The sequence below is a fragment of the Calidris pugnax genome, unplaced genomic scaffold (assembly GCF_001431845.1).
Source record: "Calidris pugnax isolate Ruff unplaced genomic scaffold, ASM143184v1 scaffold42, whole genome shotgun sequence".
NCBI lineage: Eukaryota > Metazoa > Chordata > Aves > Charadriiformes > Scolopacidae > Calidris > Calidris pugnax.
This window is the reverse complement of record NW_015090920.1, coordinates 9,053,731-9,076,884: the sequence shown is the minus strand read 5'-3', so window position 1 is coordinate 9,076,884 and position 23,154 is coordinate 9,053,731. Positions and strand designations below refer to the sequence as shown.

At 37.8% G+C, this 23,154-nt stretch overlaps 1 long non-coding RNA gene across 1 annotated transcript; it reads left to right on the top strand.

Moving 5' to 3' along the window:
- Nucleotides 1–1,580: 1,580 nt before the first annotated feature.
- LOC106892536 lies at nucleotides 1,581–7,235 on the top strand. Its single transcript, XR_001412872.1, has 5 exons — nucleotides 1,581–1,704; nucleotides 1,969–2,058; nucleotides 3,650–3,890; nucleotides 5,687–5,730; nucleotides 6,949–7,235. It is a non-coding gene; the product is annotated as an uncharacterized LOC106892536 (long non-coding RNA).
- Nucleotides 7,236–23,154: the final 15,919 nt, after the last annotated feature.

Sequence of the window (23,154 nt, the reverse complement as noted above, 5' to 3'; positions counted from 1 at the left end):
GTAAAATAAGCTCAGAAATATTTTAGGAAGTGTTCATCTGATTTCATTACTATACATTTCAAACTGGTATTTTCAAAGAACATCAGTTATCTATTCATAACCACCTCTTAGAGTGGAAAAGTACATTCTTATAATAAAAGCAAATTTAGGAGTAATACATTAAAATTGCAAAAGATATTTTTCTACTGATTTGGTGCAAACAGAAGATAAATTAAGCACTTCAATATTTCAATAATCATCAGAAATACCTTTCCAGTTTCAAGACGTAGATATGTAATCAATTTTATCTCTCTTTAATTATGTTTCATAGCATAACCTTCTGCTGACAGACTACTCAAGGCTTATGTCAACCTGAATAATAGGTTGCACATGTTATTGATTTAACTATCACTTCTAGGAACTGATCTTGTGGTTTTATAAGACTGGTTTTAACAGTTCCTTTCGGACAAGCTAATTCTACAGATCTAAACAAATACAGATCATGTTCTCTCGAGATGTGCGATCGTTATACCTTCCTTTTAATCATCTATGATAATCAATTAAAATTATGGAGCATTCAAGCAGATGTTCAGATGCATTATGTTGGATGCATTACAGATAGAAAGATGTAAGTTAAAGAGTGTGTATATGAGACAGGTTTACACAGAGTTATTTTATCTGAGAATTGATCCCTTAAAGCTTATCTGTAGAGTTTTTCACTACAAATCATAAAGATTTTGTTTCCTCATTTCAATTTCAATATATGCACAGGAATTAAGGAACTGCACCAGGTTCTTCAGGGTAGAAATACCACCAGACCTTCCAATATAACAGCCTTCTAAATTTGGTTGAAACTGAGGTAATGTTTCGAAGTCCTTTCTTTCATATTAAATTCCTAATTCAGTGCTCAATAAATTAGAAATATGAGACTTTTCTTTCACTTCTGATGTGTACCTACATTTTCTCTCTTCCCTCTGCTTTTAAACTTTCCCAGCTGTGTGCTTTTGAAATAGGCATTTAGATTTCTACGTTATGGGTTTGTGATCCTTATCTCTAGGTTGGTGTGTGCACATTTACATCGGACACCATTTGCCATGTGCACACAACATCCTTCTGCCATACACAGGTGGTCACTAAAATCTAAGGGACAGTACTTAGTAAATCCATTTTGCTCCACTGGGGTGCACAGAAAGCTGCTAAATTATGTGAGCTGAAGGTGGTGTTTACGCTGAAAGCGTGAAGCCTCAGCCTGCAGTACTGGGCTGTCCAGTTCACTGAAACACAGGAAAGGCTCAGTTGGGAATGGCCAGGTTTATACCTGCATTTACATGCTAAAAGATGCAAACACCTGCCTGGTTCTGTTGGGAACCAACGTCCCCGCATACAGGAGAGCAGGAATCTGCAGCGATGGCATCATGCTTCTGAAAACTCTCTTTCCCTGAATTTAGCAGTTTTTTTCTTCCAGAAGGCTCAGCTCACCTGTTTTTCTCATTAGAAGCTTCTGGGGATTTTTGACAGGTGAGGAAAAGGTGAATATTTTTCTTTTCATTTCCATGTTGCCTATGTTTAATTTTCTTCATTGTCTTTCTTTTCCTTAATAGAGTTAAATAATTAATGGACTTTCTGCCTCCTAACTTTGTAGTACAAACTGGTGAATCATCACAGATCTTTCAGTGTTACCTTTAGGGAAACAGGGGCACTACCTTCAAAAATCTCCTATTATAGGTAAGTAATTTGATTTCTCTTCTCCATAAATCATTCTTTTTTAGAATATAAAATTAAAGAGATTTCTTGACATTTACCTACCCTTACCTAGGAAGAAAACAAAACTGAAAGACACTTCTTTTATGTTTGCTGTACTAAAACTTTGCATGTCTTTTCAAAGTTAGATGCTTTACCTTAGTTTAAAATAAAAATAATAAAAATAAGATAAAATACAAAGCTTTCCTGTGAAGCACTCTGGGACTGAATTTCCTTCTTTGCACTTAGGCTGAGATGCTGATGAAATGTCAAGTAGATCATATCTGCCTCATCTTCTGAATATAAAGCTCCTGACAATCAGAATCTTCTCATGTGATGGTATGTAGGCTTGTTTTGAACATACTTTCCATAAAGTTCAGAAACAGCTAAACTTTTTTTACTTCTGGAACTCAGCAGGAATCATATGGAAATACTTGAATTGCCTTCCAACATACTATTGCAAGGTTTTGGTGAAGCGAGTCTCACCGAAATTATTGACAAAACTCCATTGACATAAAAAACCTTTACATTGCAGTATTTGTTTTTACTCTGTACTTACGGCTGTTCCTGTTTTACTGTAGCATTAGTGTTACAGGAAAGAGGTTGGTAATAGTCAAATCATAGCAGATTTTTTTTTTTTTTTGCTTTTCTACCTTGTTAGCTTCAGCAGAGCAACAACAAATATGTTGGGAATAGATGCCTAAAGCTGGCAGATTTGCTCAATATCTTCCATCTTCTAGCTCATTCTGTTGTATTTCTGCATAACGTTTATTCAAATCCACCAATGTTATTAGATAGGCAAGTAATAGCAATGATTTTATTCAACCCACTGTAATATGTCCTATCTCTTAGAAACATCTTAAAGTTCATTAGAGTATCCCATTGTTTGATCCTTTTAGCAGGACCAAACCTGTGAGGTATGTTAATTGGTTCAGAAAGAAAACATACATGTGTGTCTATACTCTCTTTAGTTATCAGACCTGCTGTGCACATATATACCAATGGATTTATACAGATTTATTAAATCTCGGTTGCTTTATCAAAATTGACCTGTTTTTCATTATAGACAAATACAGGCAGCCTTTCTGATGGTTTGGCTCCCCTTTTTAAAAAAAGCGTGTTTTGAAAATACCTTTCCATATAGTATTGCAAGCTTTCTAAATAGGTCAGTTTTCTTAGCTATTTTGTTAAAAAGAACTCGAAACTAATACTGTACTTGGAGCACCAAAATAGGTCCATGTACTCGACAACTGAGAGGATAGCAAAGATCTGTGAAATGTATCAGTGGTAGCAATTGCTATTTATTGTGCTTCTTGCTGGTTAGGGGGCTTGTCTCCTACAGCTGTAAAGAAGTTATGATAACTAGATAATGTACAAGTTGCACTAAGAATGTGCTCTTCTCTTTTTCTCTACTTATTTGATGGGTGTAATACATTTTAAAGAACAAGCAGAACATTTTGTTTATACAATTATGCTTATTTTAATAACGTGCATTGCTACTTGAGACCTTTTCAGTACAAAATCAGACTTGTAAAATAGATTTTTTTAAACTCAAAAATAGACAAGTAATAGCTTGCAGGGTCAATGCATCACTATGAAAAAAACTAAGGGATGAAAAATTGGAGGGCAAGACTGGTGAAAGGAAAAGAGAGATCATCAGGTAGAGATGTGTTCTTGGAATATTTTAATTACTGAGTGTGTGCTAGTACACAGAGCATCAACAGGGTGTAAAAATAAAATGGTTATTCATAGTTACTTATCTCTGTTGTGCTGTTTCTTCTATTGAATAGAATTTTTAATTAGCTTTGTAGGTTTCGCACAATTTGTAGTGACTAGACAATGTCCATACCACACTTCTTTCAGGATATCTGGGTCACTATTTTATGCTTACAGGCTTTTATCAACCTTTTTTCATGGTAAAATTTCCCAGGACATCTTCTACATGCAATACCGATTTCTAAATTTGAAAGCTCCGTGGATCCCAAGCACAGCTGGAACATAAGGAAAACCAAAAACCTGAAATTCTTCAAATCACGGTGCACTTTATCAAGAATTAAATTGATCTTGCGTACCACTCTTTAGGAATCTTTGGCACAAGCTATTTTATTCTGCTTCAGAGATCTGGAATGAAGTTGTGCTTTGTGCTACATTTTATTAAGAACACTATAAGCGTAAGTACTATTAGAACTGAATGTGTGGTTAAGAGTTGAGAACAAACGAGGTCTGCAAGAATCGAGGCTGGTATTTAAAACTTATGTTTGGGGTCAGAGAGTGGCAAGTTAGTGCTTTCCTGCTTGCTTCTGTTCTTTTTAGGTACTCGTTAAGTCAAAGATGAATCACACTAGGTATACAGTAAACAAGATTTAATTTTATTTTTTTTTTGCTTCAGTGAAATGTATGTGTAATACTGCATTTCATTTTTACACAGTATGACTTAGATTATATTTTTGCTGGGTTCTGGAAAACAAATCAAAGGAATATGCTAAAGAAATAGCTGGATATTCATATTTTTAGAAAATACTGCACGAGTTTATTTGAACAGAATTGAAAGACACTGGAGAGCACAAGAACGAAGCGGGTTCTAAACCCGTGTGGTGAGCTGGGGCGCTGTCACAGGTCACTGCTGGGGCTGTGCCTTTGCCTACAGCAAGAAGGCGGCGTAGTCGGGTCCCCACAGAGCTTTAAACTCTCTGCTCGCTCCTGGTAGCAGTAGTGGGAGTCCAAAATATTACACTATCCAGAAAACTTGCAGTGATCCCAAGACACTTAGTGCAAGGGCTGTCTCTTAAGGCCCCGAATACACTGCATGTGATCGATATTTGAACCATATTCCTTTGAGAAGTTGGGAATTTGGTTTTGCTGAGTCTCATTGCATTTTTATGTTACTTTCTGCCCTCCTAGCACACAGTATTGCTACTGGGTTGATTCTCAACTTTCTCTTGTCTCTCAGTTACTGGTAAATCTGGCAAATTCTTCTTCCTTTTATTTAATAAAACTTGTATTTACAGCAATCTCTGATTAATCCCACATGTGATTAGCTCTAGCTTTTCTCTGTCTTTCAAAACCAGGGTGTTTTTATGGAAAATGAAAAAATATTTTTCCTTATTTTTACTTCAACTAAATATATTTTATTTTGCCACCCAAGAGATGATGACAGCCCGTTTAAATTGGCAGATCCTTAGTGTCATTATTTCAGTGAATTGAGTTAAAACTGCTTTAAATCTCCCCTGAGAGAAGGGCCTCTGTGGGCACACAAACCTGACGCAGAAACCTGAAGAAAAGGAATATGGATGGCGAAATTTTATTACTTTTACTCTGTCTCCTAGAGTGATCTCTTGGTACACTTCAAAGCGTCCCACTGAGTTGATGTCACGATGCCCAGCGACGCTGAGGTGAAATGTGAGAGCAGAAAAACCAGGCAGAGGTTTACCTTTGCCCGGGTCTCCCATTGCTGGACGAGGAGAAGTTCTCACTCGGCGCAGCTGCTCACACAGGGTTTGCTTGCTCCCTCTCCCGCTCCTCCTGGCTGTGCCTCGGGCAGCGCCGCTCCCCAGGGGCACCTCTGCGCCCGGGTGAGTCACTCTTCCTTCAGCCTGGCACTGCCGCTGGCACAGGGTGACGTGCTCCGTGGGGGGGGGACAGGAGCAGCGTGGCTCCCACCAGGAGGGACACGGAGCATTTCACCCCTATTTCTGCTGTCTGGAGATTTCAGCTCGTTGCAGACCCCCCTGCACTTCCCTGACTGACAGTTCTCCTGATTTCAGATAAACCAGGGACCAAACAGAAGTGGGTTCTAATTACCTAGATCCCTTTTTTTTTTTTCCTCTGATAGATTTTAATGAGTATGAAGTGTTACTATTGATTTCCATGGGAACAGGAAAGGGCTTGTGTTACCCAATGCATACTGAAAACCCTATGACAGGTACTGGAAGGCAAAAAGACACACTAACTCTCCTTTAAATTGCAGGATGAAAACTGTGTATTAGAACAATTATGCCTCAGGGTGAATGTGTAAGTATAATGATACTGAAACTTGGCTTCTTTTCAAAATATACAAGTCTGTGACAGTTCTGCGTTGAAAAGCCAGTGATTCACACACGTAAAAAATAGAAGCTGAGCAAAAATGTCAAGGTGCGACAGAGGGCAAACCTAAATTACTTCCAATAGGGAAAAAAAAATTGTTCGCATTCAAAAGAATAATTGCCGAGTCTCTTTCTAGGAATATATTTATATCATTAAAATAACATTTATGTATTAGACATAATTACAAGGTAGATGGAATAATTTTTTAAGAGGTGCAGGTATATAAAAAGAAGCCTCCCACTCTGCACATTTACCACGCACGGAAGCAGCTTATCGTGTGGGGAGGGGGAGTTAATGGTCAGTTTTCTTGCTGGAAGAAAATCACCGTGGAGTCTCACGGGGACGTATTCATCAGTGAGCTGAAAAAGAGAATGAGCACTGAAGTGACACGGTTTGCTAAGTTATTCAGGGTAATGAAGGCAAGGGTAATGATAAAAAAGATGCGGAAGGTGCTCTCGGGGACTGGCTGGTAAAATAGCAGCTCAAGATCCACGCTGGTATATGCAGCGTGGGAAACACAGGAAGAAAAATAATTACAATTTAACATACATAATGGTAGGTTGTGAATTAACTCTTGCACTGAGAATCTTCTTCTTGAGTATTGTAAAGAAGAGTTTTATGAAAACCATTTTTAATTTCCTCTGTGGTCAAAAACCCCAAATATTTTTTAGGAAAAAAAAAAAAGAGTAAAGCAGAGAGCATTGTAAGGCACTGCACATAGAGCTGTGTCACCTCAGGTGGAGCACTGGGTGCAGACCCACCCTCTCAGAACAGGAAGAGGGCAATGTGGTGCTACAGGGAGAGCACAGTATAACTCAACAAGAGGCAAAGAAAAGTGACAAAGTAAGGAGAGGCTGGGACAGATTCTGGGCAAGTATCTGGGAAAATTCAGCCATGAAAAATGGGGCAAAAGAGGTGGGGATAAAGTATATCAACAAAAAAGCGCCTGTACTTTTGCGCTCTTCCAGGGATGTCTCGAATTGAGCAGTAACACCCACACTGGTTTCCACACCACACTAAATTAGCTTGTTTTTTAGTTTATGCCATATCACTGTACTTAAGAAATGTACCTGCATACTCTATTGTTGAAACATTCTCTTTCATGTGGGAAAATGACCTTTTTATTTGCACAAACATCACCCTTAGATCCACTTGCATAGCTGCTACTGAAGTTACTGGCTGTCCTCCAAATTCGAGAGAGATAATAACGAACTGGGCACTGGACTGAGTAACAGAGGAATTCGTATAAATCCATAAGTCGTGAGTAAATAGCTTAGCACCCCTTCAGGCCTCATCTCTTGGATCTCGGTAAGTCAATTATATATAATAGTTACATTTACTACCTCTGCTGTTATCCAATTTACAAATGAACTACACCTCTCTGTCACATCCATTTATTTCCTATTTAATTCCTTTCTTTTTTGGCATTTTCAAACCATTCTGTTCTTTTATTAGAGTTTAATCTAGGAAAAACTGAAAAAGAAACTAATAAATGACAAAATTATTTTTTACTTTATCTCAATTTTCAAGTGTCTTTTATCTTGTTTGTTGTTTTTTTTTTTTTCCACCAGATTACAAATACCAGCAGTTATATTTTGGGGAAAATGTGTTTTAAAACAACATGGAATGTGTGCATGGGTTTAGGACTGCTCTCGGGCTGCCAGTGGGTGTGCTCTCTATCGCCAGTCAAAGGAAGATTTTATTATGAAGGGCCAAGATGTATTTCCAGGAATGGTTGAAACGGTGCTGGTTTGGAAATGCACAGAACTGCTTTGATTTTTGTCGTGCCTGGTTTGGGGAATGTCTGAGGTAGATGTGGTAAAAAACAGCCCAGAAAGACAAGCTGAGCTTGTTTTGGCAGCTGCTGCTTTTGAAAATCCCATTTTAAGTCCGTGTCAGTGTTTTATTTTGCCAAAATCCCATTTTAAGTCCGTGTCAGTGTTTTGCCGCAATACAGATTTTGTCCAATGTATCATGCTTATATTTCATTCCATTAACAGGTTTGGGGGTTGTGTTTTGGGGTTTTTTTGTTTGTTTTTGACTGCGTGGGATGATTTCTACAGGGACAGCATGCTTTGTACTCAGGGGTGACCCTCAGGTAAGGTGATGGTTTTACTGCACCCTGGTACCTGCCTGTTGCAGGACAGACGGCTACGAGTTGGTATTAGGCTTTGGGAACAGATGGTTGTGGTTCGTGCAGAGTGAGATCTGGCCAGAAATTCTGTTCTGCTCCAGCAGAAAATGAGATCTGGAGGAGTTCGCTCTTCTCTGATCTTTTCCACATATGAAAGGAGTATTTAAAAGTATAATGTCTTCCATGGTCTTATTTCATCAATTTGAGGGAAAAATAATAACAGCATTAAATGGATTCCTATGTAGAAAATTGCCTAAGGACTCAGGCCCCAAATGGTTTAATTTCAATATAAAATGAGAAATAGCTGCTTTTCACCTATCACAGCAATTTTTCCCTTCAGCTTTTCAGTTCTGCCTCTGCATGTTGTGTAGCTTCAAATGTACTGATATCTTAAGCATGAAAACAAGCTCTTCTGGATATTTTGAATCCAAATTTTTATGAATACTCCACTGAAGTTGCCTATTTACAAACGAGCCTTTTTCAAGCTCCGTGTTGAAATCAGCCACTCTCACTTGAACAAGTGGGGAAATTGGTATTTATTCATATTAGATCTATTAATATTGCCTTTATTCAGCACCATTGCCTGCTTAAACATACACTTATTAGCATGAAAACTTACAATGAATAAGATATTAATCAGCTGAGCAGTAGAGGTAGGGGCAATGTTGTAGATTTAGATTATAACTTAAATGTTTACAACATTTAAGAACTGTAAAAACTACAGAGCTTGTGTCACAATTAATAAACCTAGTTAACCCAATCTGACTACTTCTTTAAAAAATCAAGTAATTGGAATAAAGCCTGCCACTTAGATTCAGCACACCTTTAATTTGGTGTGGAATTCACTCTCAGATTCTGCAACCTCTTAAATCCAGGTCAGGAATGCTAGAAACACTTTCCACTTCCACTGAAAACCTTCTAAACCAGCCACACCAGCTGTTCTACCAAGCCTGGCTTGAGCTGCGGGTCCTCAATGGCTTTGGTTTTCCTTGAATAAGTTAAAAAAAAAATCCAAATAGGAAGAATTTAGTCTATTGCATACTGATAAACCACTGCGTTATGAACCTTTGCTTTATTTATCAAGATTTGCTACCTCTTTGGCTCATGTTCTCCAGTTTCTTTTTTAATCATTTGTAGTTTGAGTCCTACTTAGTATGAAATAATTGTGTGTTATGCCAAAAAGCACTTTGAAGTACTCTCCCAATCACATATAATTTCCCATATATTTTTTTTTAAGCTTCTGCATATTTAAACCAGCTGTTTCCAACTCGATATGATATTTAGCAATACGGGCTTTATTAAATATTCCAATTTAATTCCGCGCTTGCTACTAGAAGGATCCTGGATTTATTTTCCTTTCAAGTCTTCCTTCAGAAACAGCCTTCGTGCCCCTCTGACTCTGCAGGTAAGCACAGGCCAAGTTGTTCAAATCCGGTAGCAAACGTTCAAGACCAAGGACGTACGTAAAATACCACACACCAGTCCCCTCTCCTGTAAGCATGCGATCGGCTACAACCACTACAGCTTGGACAGGCTCCAAGGATCATGTCTCACTTCCATAAAGAGCTGCCCTCCCTTACGCAGCGCCACTGAGGCCCCCACAGACAGAAATAACCTGAACTCCGGGAGCATCGCGTGGGAGGGGAGTGGTACCTCCTCCCCTGCCACTGCAAAGCGGCGCCCTCCTTCAAATAAGGTACAGATTAAAACGTGGCATCCAAAGCCCAAGGGCTAAGTAATTTCACCGGGTGGGGAATTAGTCAGAACTAGAGAATACTGCCAGAGTTATTTCAGAATAGCAGAAAAAAGTATTTGTATATTCCTGTGCTTCCCAGGCTGGTGACAGGGACATGAAGGTCACTGCTTATGCAAGGTGTGGCCTTGCAGACAATACCTGTAGTTTATTACGAGTGAAAAACATTCGGATTTTACCAAGGTTGTTCAGAACAGCTTTTTTTTTTTTTTTCCCTGGAAAAAAATACTTTATTTATTATGCTACATATCACATGATTTAAATCTTTTCAACTGCATGCCAAGCATGTTTCTCAGGCCGTATTTTCTATTGTAATACACTTATTTGTAGAAATTTCTGTAAGAAAGAAACGTCCTTGTCTTTTTCACAGAAAGATCATCTTCACTGAAAAAAAGCCCTTGGATGCATTGAAGACTTTCTTCTTCTCAAAAATTGTAAGACTAAGGTAAACATTCCACTCCTCCTCTTTCCCATCATTAATAATAATTGATTAGAGGGAACAGATGAAGAACTTTATTTTGTAGTTCTGTAGCTCTCAGATGATGCTTTGTGGAGTCCGGAACGCCTATTGACCTCTTCTTTTTCGTCAACAGAGTGAGTTTGCATTCGTTGTATTGGTTCATGAGCTTACATAAATTGCACTGCATTGTGGAACGACACCAGAGTGAGCTTTTTTAGGAACTCTAAAATAACAGAAGCAAATGTGGACCTTTAACCGCAGAGCAAACACTTAAACAAAGAAACTCTGCAGTTTACTGAGTCAGCACTATGTGAATTCTAGTTTCTTATAGGGGTCTTTAACTTGTTATGTGTGTAGCTCATCAAACTAAATTACAGCAAGATGTGGTTAGAACTCACTAGTTCGTCCCTACACACAGATTTGCTAAATCTGAGGATTTAGGAAGGCCGAAGCAGTGTGGTGTCTGTGGTAGGAAGTGGCAACTGTAGTAACTGGGCGTGAAATCCTGTTGTCTGGCTGAGCATGAAGGCTCCCTCCCCTCCGTGAGCAACTGCAGACCATCTCCCCAAAGACCATGGTGCGTTACTGCCGCTCCGACCTCCCCGCACGGGGCAGCTCCAGAGCTCGAGGGCTGGAATAACAGCCCCGGGTTCTCCTGCTTCCCTCCTCTGCTCCAGCCCAGCTTCTCAGATGACTGACACCCCGAGGACACTGCTGGCTCCTGGTAATTGTCCCCTCTGCGTTACGAACAAAGAGCCGTGACTTCGACAATAGGATGTTTTCTTTGGGATCTCAGTACAGCCTGTGTAAGCTGGGAGTTAGCCCAAAATAAAATCCAAACATATTATCTATGGGGAAAATCACCTCATTTTCTCGAGCTTTTCCCGTGCTGGAACGCTTTCCATATCGTAACTGAAACTTTGTTGCAGATTCTTTTTACAAGACGTTTAACAATAACATAAGCTTGAGCTGAGCCCTTTTATGGCAGATATAAGGTGTTAGACATAATCTTCTTAGGAGCTTTGCATGCACTGCCTTATACAGGGAGAATAAGAATAAAGTTACGTTGACTTGCTCGCCAAGAAAGAAAAAGTTACTGCGGCAAATAGTCTCCTAAACAAGCATTTAATTAACAAAACAAGATACAGTAGTTATTGTTGGTCAATTAGAGATGTAATAATTACTCCTGATTAGCTGACAAGAACAGGGTAAGTAGGCAATTATCATAAAAAACTAAAGTGCAAGTAACATCAACTAAAGCATATATTATGTTGAAACAAGTAAGTGGTAATTGAAGTATATCATCAAGTCTTCTGTTCCTCTTTCCAACATTCAATTTAAAAAAAAAGTGAGTATAGAATGGTAGTATAGAGCTATTATTATAAGATGTAAACAATATGTAATTTATATATATATAATAGTATTATGTTCTTAGTATAGAACAGTATAAAGCCTCTGTCATTCTTCACTTTCAGTTGCCCCAATTCCTCTAAAAACAAGAAAAAATTGAGCTTCCAGATTGTGTCAGATTCTTCTCAGAGAGAAATCCAGGCTCAAATGGGGATATATTTTCTAACGACTTTTATTTTTAACATTTATTAGAACTGGGGAAACAACTTCCAAAAAATAACATATTCAAGAATGTCTGTCCTTATTCTGTTCATAAATTATTTCCAAACAGACTGAAATTAAGGAATTCGTTCTTATTCAAAATTACTCAAAAATAGATTGTGCAAAGATAGACTGGCTGTTCACTAGCTCTTTTTATACCACTTACCTAAATCATATTCCATTGTTCCTTTACTTTGATTAGATCACTAAAATATTTATAAATCTGTACAAGGATAATCAAAGATTTTCTAGTGCTGAGTTCTTGAGGCTACCACTGAGACGCAGAGACTAACAAATCCATCCATTAATGAAAAATAAATTTGATTAGCAAATATTTAATCAAACGTCATTGACAATAACTTAAGCTTTCCCTTTTGACAGGAAAGGGTACCTCTATTAGCCACAGAGTAATTTTTATAATATTTCAAATAATTTAAAGGGAGACACTGACTCTGGACTGCACTGCAGTATATTTTTTTGTGGCTCAGCTGCTGTAAAGAGATTACAAAATAAACTCCGTCTGCTCCAAGGGATAGCTTTAAAGCATGTTCAGAAGTGAGTAAGTACTTTACACATCTTCTAAGGCTTGGTTTTCAGGGATCAGATTAGGGGTGAAAGTGCTCATGGCCAGAGTGCTTTTACAGCATTGGGGTCACGGTGCAGCCCACGCACAGGAGGGTTGGAGAATTCAGATGAGGAGCACGGGCTCTTCCCAGGGACTGATTTCTCCCCCAGAAGGAGGGTGCCACGTGCGTTTCTCTGAAGGCAACACTGGCTCCAATGTCCTTATCTCCAACCGCTGCTCCCTGCCCTCTTGCTGCGGTGCTGGTACCGCTGCTTCCACAGCTTAGTGCTCAACTGGGCAGGGGAACTGACTCCTTAAAAAAAAAAAAACATCAGAAAGTATTTACTTTTTTCCAGGGCGATCGCTTACCTCTTCTTAACTATTTCTTTATTCTCTGCCATAATATTGAAAATTAAAATATTTTAAAATAATAGATGCATATATTAGATTTCTATTTTTAGGACAAATTTAGATGTAATCATATTTCCATTGTCATACACTTTAATATACACTTCATACACTTTAAGATAGACATGCAAAAATATTTTCTAACTGTAGCCAAGTCTTCTTTTGAAATGAGGTTCAGACCATTTTCTTACTTAATTATTCTTAGTTTAATTGAAATGTTCAGTATAGTTATGTAGATCAAATAACGACTGTGAACCTGTGAAGTGATGGATTCTGAATTCCAACATCAGATACATCTATTGTTTTACTATTCTCCATTTATCACGTGCAACTTGGGAGGGGAGCCATTGATTATACAGCTCGTTCAGTTCTCCAAGTGCTTTAAAATGCTCATCCCTTTTACTTTCTGAAGAAGCTGCAACTTCAATGGATGCAGTTATTATAGTCCCACCGTGGGAATACAGAGCTCCACAAGTTCTTTATAATATTATCATTTCATTGCTATGGAAGATGATGTGTTTAGACCTCACCGTGTTAGATATTGTCCTTATTTATCACCTTCTTTAAGTAGTTGTACCAAAAGGTTCAGGGGAAGTTAAACTTGTGAAAGGTCACTAATGGGTGGAATTAATTTTGTTTTCCTACCAGGAAAGGAAAGGCGCTTGCTTTTTCCTGATGGTGCCAGGACAAAAATGCATCCATCACCTGCATATCAAGCACCCTGGGTAGAAAGGAAAGGCGCTTGCTTTTTCCTGATGGTGCCAGGACACCTGCATATCAAGCACTGTGGGTAAGCACGCACAATTTCATTTTCTTTTTTTTCTTTTTTAACTTAAGCCTCTTTAGTCCTTAAATTCAGGTCCAAGCTCAGATTCAAATATCTGACTTTTTGAGTGTCATTTTGCAGCATCTGGTTTCATCTTGGCAAGAAATGTTACAATGCCAGCCTATTTTCCATTGTTTTTTTTATTTCTTAATCATGTCTAGGCCACAAATTTGATGAGAGCAGAACTGTTAATTGGGCAACTCTGAATTGAGAGTTTAGTTCTATGGTCTGCTGCACGCTAGGATTGGACAGAAGTCAGGAATCCCTTCAACGATTGCTTAATTTTATGGGCAGTAAAATCTTAGCCTGGGAATTTGGACGATCAGAAGAATAATATGATCTCAGTAGACGTTCTTTAGCATGGTTTAGAAAATGAAAACTTTTATTTGTTCTGTAGAATTGGCTCCAGCCAGTTTTCCCTGTAAATTGTGTTCTGAACACAAGAACCAGAAGGTTGCTGAACTTCCCAATATCCCTATTTCTTTATTGCATCTTTTTAAATTGTTTTCAGAACTACTTGTGGTGCGATTTTTGTTAATTAATTTTTTAACTTTATAGATAATAGATTATCTTGCATGTATGTCCATTCAGTTTTAATTCCAAACAAAAAGTATGCATCCAAACATTTGTGGAAACTTAGTTATTTCAACAGACTTGGGAGTCAACTTGTAAAAACAGGGATCACTCTTTCAGAGCAGAAGTCAGTGGCTTCAATAGAGGACTACACCGGCACTGCTTAATTTCCCTCACAACAAAGGCACCTTCAGCACAACTGCTCTGCAGCCAAAGTATCTTTGGAGAAAGTTTGATGGCACAGAACTTTCATAACAACTCTTAAAAAAGAATAAAACCTTTCTCCATAAAGCTGACAGGTCTACCTGGACCTGTCTCAATCTGCTGTTGGCAACTCAAACGAGTCGGACCAACTTTGTGTTTCTCTGGCCTTTAATGGCTGGATCAGCCGGCATCAGGCATCGCCAGAACCCAAGGTCACCTCCTCATTGCGCTTCTCATCTCAGCAAACTTGGCTACAATGGGCGAGAACCTGGACCAATACATATGGATATGAGAAATCAATCCTTAATTCAGCAATAATGACTAATTAAACAATGGTAATTTAAAGAGATAGTCATAAGGAACATTTTCCTAATTAATGTACTGGCAAGAAAACTCTCTCAAGGAATGCCAGATTTATGTATTTTGAAAGCGCATTATATATATGTAATTTGTTAATGTGGCTCTGGAGAAACTTGACATCAGAAACTCTAGAAAAGCAGTCTGTGCTTTAAAATGTTTAGCCTAATGGAAGTTGGAGCACTTAAAAAAACAGATGGGAGAAAACTGAAAGGAGACCATGAAAAGTACATTCAATTTCTAGGGTTCCAGTAATTTAGAAATATTGGAACACACATTGAAATCTTCATAGCTTTAAAATCATATCCAACAATCCCAATATAACTGTTGAAACCCAACTTAAATTTTTAACTTTATATTTACTAAAAAACAAAAAACCAAAGAAAACCAACCCCAATGTTTATATATCGTCATGGTTGTAGAAAGGTTAGTGTGTCAAGAGAGAGATACTAAGTCTAATGATCTTCTAAGTGTTACAAAGCAGTCATTTTTGCATTTTTTGATTAAGTCAGTAAGTGTATTACTATGTAAGCAATTTTCTTGATACAAATCCATTATTTCCTTGCGTATTCTGGATTTTCCACAGTGAGGGTGTCTTAACCATAGAGCACATTTAGTGCAATGGCAGAACAGTATTTGAATATTCATCATCAATATTTGTATTACTATTAGCAGTAGATTAAAACCCCCATATGCTCAATTTCTGTCATTATCGATAAGTACTTAATAACTTACTTAGCAGTAAGGGTCTGCCGTGTTGGTTTTTTTTAACAGTGTCTGATCTTTACCTATGTCTTCCTGAGAAAAATGTGTGGATGTATTGCAGCACTCTGGTCATTCATACAGAATTGGAAGCAACATTCTTCCCAAATTCAGAGATATGACACAAAAATAAATTCCACTTGTGTGCTTTTCCACAGAAAGGTGGACGTTGTGGCTAATGTTGCTGTTATTCTGTGATTCCCAAAGGATTTTTCTTTAGAAGTCAGGCTTGTGGAGTGATAGTTAGCCATGACAGGTACAGAGTGTTCTTGGATAACTCAGGTTTTTGTAGGAAGACCTGTCAGAAGCCAGACAGGCTGAAGTATTTCACAAGCTGTCCGTTTTTAGTAGAGAATTCAGGAAGTAGTAGTCATAAAATTTACAGTTGAGAATAAGCAACCTGCTGCCTAGTCTTGTGGCATTTTAGATCTAATCACAGAAAATAGACATTATTTTCCGTTGCACTTTTAAGTGCTCAGAAACCAATAAAAAGAGACAATAACTTCCTTTTATGCACTAAAAATTACCTTTTTTTTTTTTTTTTTTTTTTTTTTTTAGGGGGAAAAGGAGGAGGAATGGACTCCTTCATGCGCTTTCAGATTTTGAGCACTGCTGTAGCTCTTACAGGTAGGACGCTGAAAGAAACTGTGCTGAGATAGAGACACAGAATATCTTTTTTTCAGCAGGACCTCCTGGTGCTCTCTGCTCTGGCACCTGACTCAAAGCAACTTCAACCCCGAGGCAGATTCCACTCCGGAGCTGAGTGAGGTTGCTCAAGGCCTGGCCCAGTCAAAACCTTGGCTGTGTCTTCCAGCCTCTCCAGACACCCCAGTGGCTCTTGTGCCTCATCAGGACCGCTCAGGTGAGTGGGGACACTGCGTCCCAGCAGCCAGGCTCTGCCTTTTCCTTCATTGAGCTTCACGAGGTTTTTCCAGCTTGTCAAGTCCCCTTTGAAGGGCAGCTTTACCCTGCAGCTTTTCTCCTGATTTAAATAATTTTATATTTCACCTTTTACTTAAAGTCTTCATAGAGCATTTTGTGAAGAAGGGTATTGTTAAGAAGCATTCAGGAAATAAGGAAACTGTAGCACAAAAATGTAGCATGAAATGTCCAAGGTGACTGAACTTTGGTGATAGTACTGAGCAGTCAAAATGTAAATGAATAACAAGTTTTTTAGTATGTCTTTTTTGGTCACAGAATGTACTAAAAATTAATATACAGTGTCTGAACTTAGGGCTCTTAGGCAAAATCTCCATTCAAACACCAGTGCAGTCAACGACACAATGTGATAGCAAAGTAAAAGGAAAGCAGAACACAGATCTGGAATGGAAACCTGGGAAGGAACATCACAACAGAGTCGCTTAGAAACTCTGTATTTACTACCTTTTTAGATACTTATTCTCATAGTGGCTTATTAATATTTATCATGTGTGTCAGTATCAGTACAGACTCCACAAATAAAAACTTTTATGTAATATAAAATATGTTAAAATGTAGATGCCTTTTCTTTTTGATGCCCGAGTTTGATTGCCTGAACTGCAGCAACTTCAAAAGAGTTCATTTTCAGTGGGTGAGTGGCAGGTTTTTTTCTGTGTATCAGACCTTTTGACATTTCCCCTCAGGCTGAGCAAAGCAAACAAAATCTTTTTACTACAAATGTAGCTTTGTATTTAGTCAAGTACATGTATTTATCAACATAGTTCAGTTTCCACATAGACCTATGGGAAAGTCTGTTCTTTTTAGATTTGATTTTTAAGGCAACTGTAAAGTCTTCTACTTAGATCCTCTTTTATACAGGAATCTTGGGAAGTTTACTGGTAATTGAGTTAAAAGCCAATTAACAAACAGTAATTAACAAGCAACAGTAATAACAGGCTAATAATAAACAAGTTATATTCATGATGAAAAAACAAGAAGAGAGATCCTGCCAATTTGGTTACTGGATATTGAATAACTTTAGATAAAATCCTCCAGTGAGAGGTTTGAAAGAAATGCATTAAACTCTTAAACCTAAAGTTTAAGGTGAAAACGGCAGCAATCAAAACCGTCATCAGGCGTAAATTTTTTGTAACCTGAAGTATTCTTTTATTCTCTATAGACTCGTATATAAATAAATTCTGCAAATCTGTACTGATGAGAGAAGGAAATGTACTGTGTTCCATACTTAAAAGTGCTTATGCAAATACGTGTTGCAATGTTACATCTGGGAGACAAAATCCAGCTGCAGTACTTCTGATAGATCGTACTAACGCGTATGGATATACACAAAATATAGTCAGGATAAACGTGTCATTATAACATTAAAAAAAACGTTTCACCTACTGCCAGGTATCTGGCCCAAGGGAACAGAGAATCTCTGTTTTCATCTGTTTCATAGTTAATAATTTTCCCTGCTTCCAAAAGTATATATATGTGAGTATATCCTTATAGTCTCCAACAACCCAGTCAGAAGTCATTAGGTTAAAATCATCTCAGCGTCCAGCTCTGTGAGGCAATCATATTTTGTGTGTATGCTACTCAGGTGTTTGATATACCCTTCTCCAAGAGATAAAAAAGGACCTTTCAGAATTCAGTATTTTGTTGTCCTTCACACGTAATTCTACAGTTCGGTTTTCCCCAGTGTTTTTTCTGGAAATACAGAGACTGAGATCTTTTTTTCTAACTATAAAAATTGTGACTTCTCATTTTCATAATTTTTCATAATTTTTTCAGTTTTTTTTTTTAATGTGGACAGGAGATCAGGATAAAACATTAGAGCATTGGTATCCTCAGTGCTTCCTAGAGGGATTAACACCACCTAACTGCTCCTGTCCATTATTGCCGAGTTCAAAGGACGGTAAGATAGCTTATTTTAATTTCATTTTTGTATACCTAAGTTTGTTTCTCCAATATAATCCCCACAATAGACTTCTGTCCTTGAAAACCACAGCTCAGTCCCCTGTGCTATAGGTAGGGCTCACATTTCTTTTCAGTAGATGAAAAACATTGCACTTCCTTACTTTAAAACTCATTTTGCTGGAATAAGCCCAGAGTTTCCAGGCTTGAAGGGATTTTTATGGAAGACACAAGCACTTCCTACTAATACTCCAAACCCAGAAAACAGCAAGATGGAAGCTGTGCAGGTCTGCTCAATAAGCTAATGAACGCTGCTCAGAGTTCAGACACACTTGTTGGGCTGACCACATCTGCGTGCCCTCCGAATCAGAGCTAGCACGTGTCTGGCTGCCTCAGAGCAGACCCCAAACCAACAACAGAAGTCAAATAAATATAACTGTTGCAATCCAGATCATTCCAGATGAATGTGAGGCCTGATTATAATTATTTACCACTCAACCAATCTTTGCATCAGCCATGAATTTTATCAGCAGTGATTTTGTGCTTATTTCCAAATCATTGCTCAAAATATTGAGAAGGATTTATCCTAGAGTCCTGGAGTGGAGTCCTGTATCACTCCACTACAAACAACACTCTGTCTTTAAAGTGCTTGACTCTGATCACTTAAGAAATACGCACCTATAGATGTGTACAGGTTGGAAGCATATATATATATATGTATCATTGGAAGTGTTCTCTAATAGCAAGAGATGCTCCTAGTCAGCTAGTTATAATTGGCCTAAATAAACTTAGACAAATCACATCTAGTAACCGTATACGAACCTGACAAAAATGATTTTATCACTGAAAAGCTGTGAAAAGAGTTTGCCGCACACAGGAGTCACAAAGGACAAAGAGTTAAAACTCCTGTCCTGAAAGTAAGGAAGTCTGCATACCTGGTTATTTAAAACTAGTAGCCTGGATTCTGGCATCCATGTGGAAGTCTGAAATGGAACATGTGAGTGATTTTACATTCTTTAGGACTGCTCTAATTTATAGTCTTGAGCAGTGACTGGATCCTTAGAAGACTGCCAGGATACCCTGTACTCTGGTCACTCCTCTCCTCTGCCCCTGGACGCTCTTTTCTTTCAGATAATTAAAATACTTGTTTATCACTCAGGTCTTCAATTATGCAGTGAGTATCCCCAGCTGACCACTTAATCCAGTTTTGGCTTTGTTTTTACCAGTAGTACAGCAAAAAAGTACCTTTTATGCAGCTGGATCTTGACTATACTTTTCAGAAAATCAATTAAGTAGTATTTGCTAATTTCATTACTACTGGCTAACCGATGACTTCGCAGTTTTTACAGTATATTAAGAACACGCACCAAAATGAAATCTCTGTCTGCATAAAAAAAGTACTGGTCCAAAATGCAAATGGAAGAGTAATACAAAATAATGGCTGTTTTGTTTATTTTAGGCCCTAAACATTTCTGGTTTTAAATATCTACTTAAGAACTGTCTTTTGACTTCAGCTGTAGCACCAACAGAGAAGTACTGAGCACTTTCCCAAGGGTAGCTCTTCCGACTTAAGTTTTCTTGCACGGTTTAAATTTTCAATGGCAGTGCCTGAGAGGACATGGAGGGATAAGAATATCATTAGCTCAGTAATTCAGATCACATTAGAGTGACCCGGCTGTCCTAATTTTAAAGGTTATTTTAATTTTATGTAAATCTGTAGCTGCCATTCAGGAAAAAAATCTGCATAATATGCCTTGCGTTTGAGTTTCACTTGTCATCTACTTTTGTACGGGAACATGAGTTAACTTATTTTTTTGTGTCTTCTGGTACACCGGTGTCTTCTCAAGTGAAACTTGAAGAACTTAATTAAAACTGAAGGGGCTTGTCTTCCCCCTCCATATGAAACGCAAACTTGTAACTTTCCATTCTTCTTTCTTTTTGTTCACCAACCAATTTTCAAAATTATGTGCAGCTAGAACAGAAAAAGTTGACTGTTTCATATCTGTGAAAAGAATAATCTGAACGAAGGAAAATATTCAAATGCTTAGGCTAGACTCTGACCCCAATACTCCTCATATTAGTGAAGGGTTATTCACCTTATTAAAATTAATCCCGTGTTCATGTCACTACCTGCCCCAGAAGGCATTTCTTTATTTTAATATTTATTATATTTCATATTCTGTACTTTTAATTAAATTTTATCTTTAATAAATCCCCTTTTGCTTTGTTTCACCCCCTTCTGTGATTCACTAGAGAAGCTGGGTGATAGGGACTCTAATTTCCTGATTGGTTAAGCCTACTTCCAGAACAGATCTCGAAAACCCAATGACCACATTTTTATGCTGCCAGAAAGTCAAAGAGAAAAGAATCAGTCTCAGAAAATGCTCCCTCCTCAGTACCAGCAGATGACATCATCTGCTCTCTCTGTGTACTTTCAAGTTATTTTTTACTGTTTCAGGTTGGCGCTGGCCCTGCCTGAAAGAAATATCAGCGTGTGGTCCATGGTCCTTTCCCTGTTTGGTAAAATACTTTCCATGGGAAGACATGCAAAAATGAAAAAAAAAAACCAACAAACACAGGCTTTTATTTTGTTTTAAACAGAGGACATGAATTTAAGGAGGCACGAATTTTCACAAACACTGGCACATGGTGACACGTATGAAATTCATTACATCCAACCTCAGCCAGGTAAGAACTAGACATCTCCTCCTAGTGGGTCTCCTAGGCTTTTTAATCAATGCAGAGAGGGTAATAAAGGGTAATAAATTAAGGCTGGAAGCCTCTGTAAGATAATGGGGAGAATCAACCTTTGTAAAACTCTGTCTACCCTCAGTAATGCTAAATATCCAAAATATTTTCCAGATTGGTAAAAATGTATACATTTTGAAGATCAGACTGATATTAAACAAAGAACATTACTTTCTGTCATTAAAATAATAAAATCAAGTAATACTCCAACATTTTTTCAAAAATCTGAGCTTCCAGATGAAGGGATGCACCTCAGATACCAACATCAGTAAATTTACCTTTCTACCCTATAGTAGAATTACTTCAATTAGTTCTGAAGCATTTCAGTAATCTGGATTTTAATTGTTCCTGGATTTTAAATGTCCTGAAGCCCGTAGCAACTTACTGTGGACCATGAATATCTCATTTATTTTCACATCACACTCTTAAATTTTTAAACCTTCCTGTCCTTTCACACCTTTGTTCTGCCTAGGAACATGGTGATAATGAAGTCCTCACAACAGCAGCATCACGTTAATCTTTTATCTGTTGCTGTTGATTCTGGACTTTACCATTTTATAGTTCTTTTAATTTAACTCTCACAATGACTTTGTTCATTGTTCTCGTTTTATGTTCAGCAAGACTCGTCAGGAGATGAAAAAAAGCTTGAAGCATAAGAAACATCACAGAGACTGTCAATTAATATCTCATTAATAAAGAAAATAACAACAAAATGAACAAACAAACAAGGAAAATAGGCTAAGCGGAAAGGTGTTAATTGAGGAAGATCTGAAAGGCTTGAAAGATCTAAACATAAAGAATTAAGAAGTGAGTTTTTCACGTGAATTCATCTGCTTGGAGGTCCTGCACAGCGGGAATGTCGTGAAAAAACATGAAGAATACGGAAATTGACAGAACTGGGAAAGAGAGCAGGACAGTCAGGACTCTGGGTTACTGTAGATGGAACAGACAGTCAAAAACTTTTCATTTTCAGCTATCATTGGAAAAAAAATATTTCAGTCATTCCTACCAGCTGAACAGCAAGGGCTCGGTGTGAGGGATGTGCAGGATGTGCAGCACGTCTCAGGTTCTTGGGACCCACTCTCCCGTATTGGTCACGAAATACTTTACATTGTTCTTTTGCCCAAGCTACGATAAATGCCAAAATGGATGTACGAAACCTGAAGACTAATTTAGTTTGGGGGTTGTGGTGGGGGTGTTTTGGTTTTGTTTGTTTGTTTGATTGTTGGGATTTTTTGAGAATGATGAGGAGACTTGGGAAAGCTGGGAAAAAAAGGCAAAAAAAAAAAAAGGGAGAGATAGAATCCTTCACATGAAAGTCATGTCTATTTAAAACCCAGTTAGGACAACTGGTAATGAGTTCCTGTGTGGTAACTTTCAAGAAACAAGTTGATAAGTCCGATGGAGATTACAGGCAAAAAACAGTCAAACTAGACTTCTGTCCAGTGTATTATTGGCCCTCGTTAAGCATTCTAATTAATTGAAAGAATTCATTTTGTTAAGGAACTTGTTTCACACTGTTGTTTAGGTCTACTTATGATTAAATAATAAAACATACAAACAAAATATGATGGTAATTTTGATGCATTATGTTTAAGAGAAATTGTAGTTTGTCTTCTGTATGATTCCCATTATTAGCACAGTCATTTATTGTTGTCTCTTATTTTTTGTCTTATTTTCAGTAAGACAAACAAAAGAAGTGTAATGATCTTGGGATATTAGTATTTTGAAAGCTTTTTTTTTAATCTTAAAGATTTTTAGAAGATGGAAAAAACTAGCTGAAATCAGCACAGAAAGAGGGGGGAAAAAAAAGCATGATTATTTTTAGAGCTGGCCTCTTGGGCCGGGTTTGGGCATTTCAGCTGAATGGAGAAAATCTTGCAGTTCCAGTGTCATACTTTCTCTCTTTGCATATTTTAATTTCTATTGCTGTCAAGCTAAACCGTTTTATCAAAACTAAATTGCCTGAACTAAAAAAATAAAAACAAAAACAACAGCAAACCCTAGACCTTCTTCATTAACCACAGTGAATAAGGTGTACAGTATTTTTTCCCCAAGACCAATTTATTCTGTGAACCATGCATGCAAGCTATCAAAAGCTGTAAATTAGTGGTCA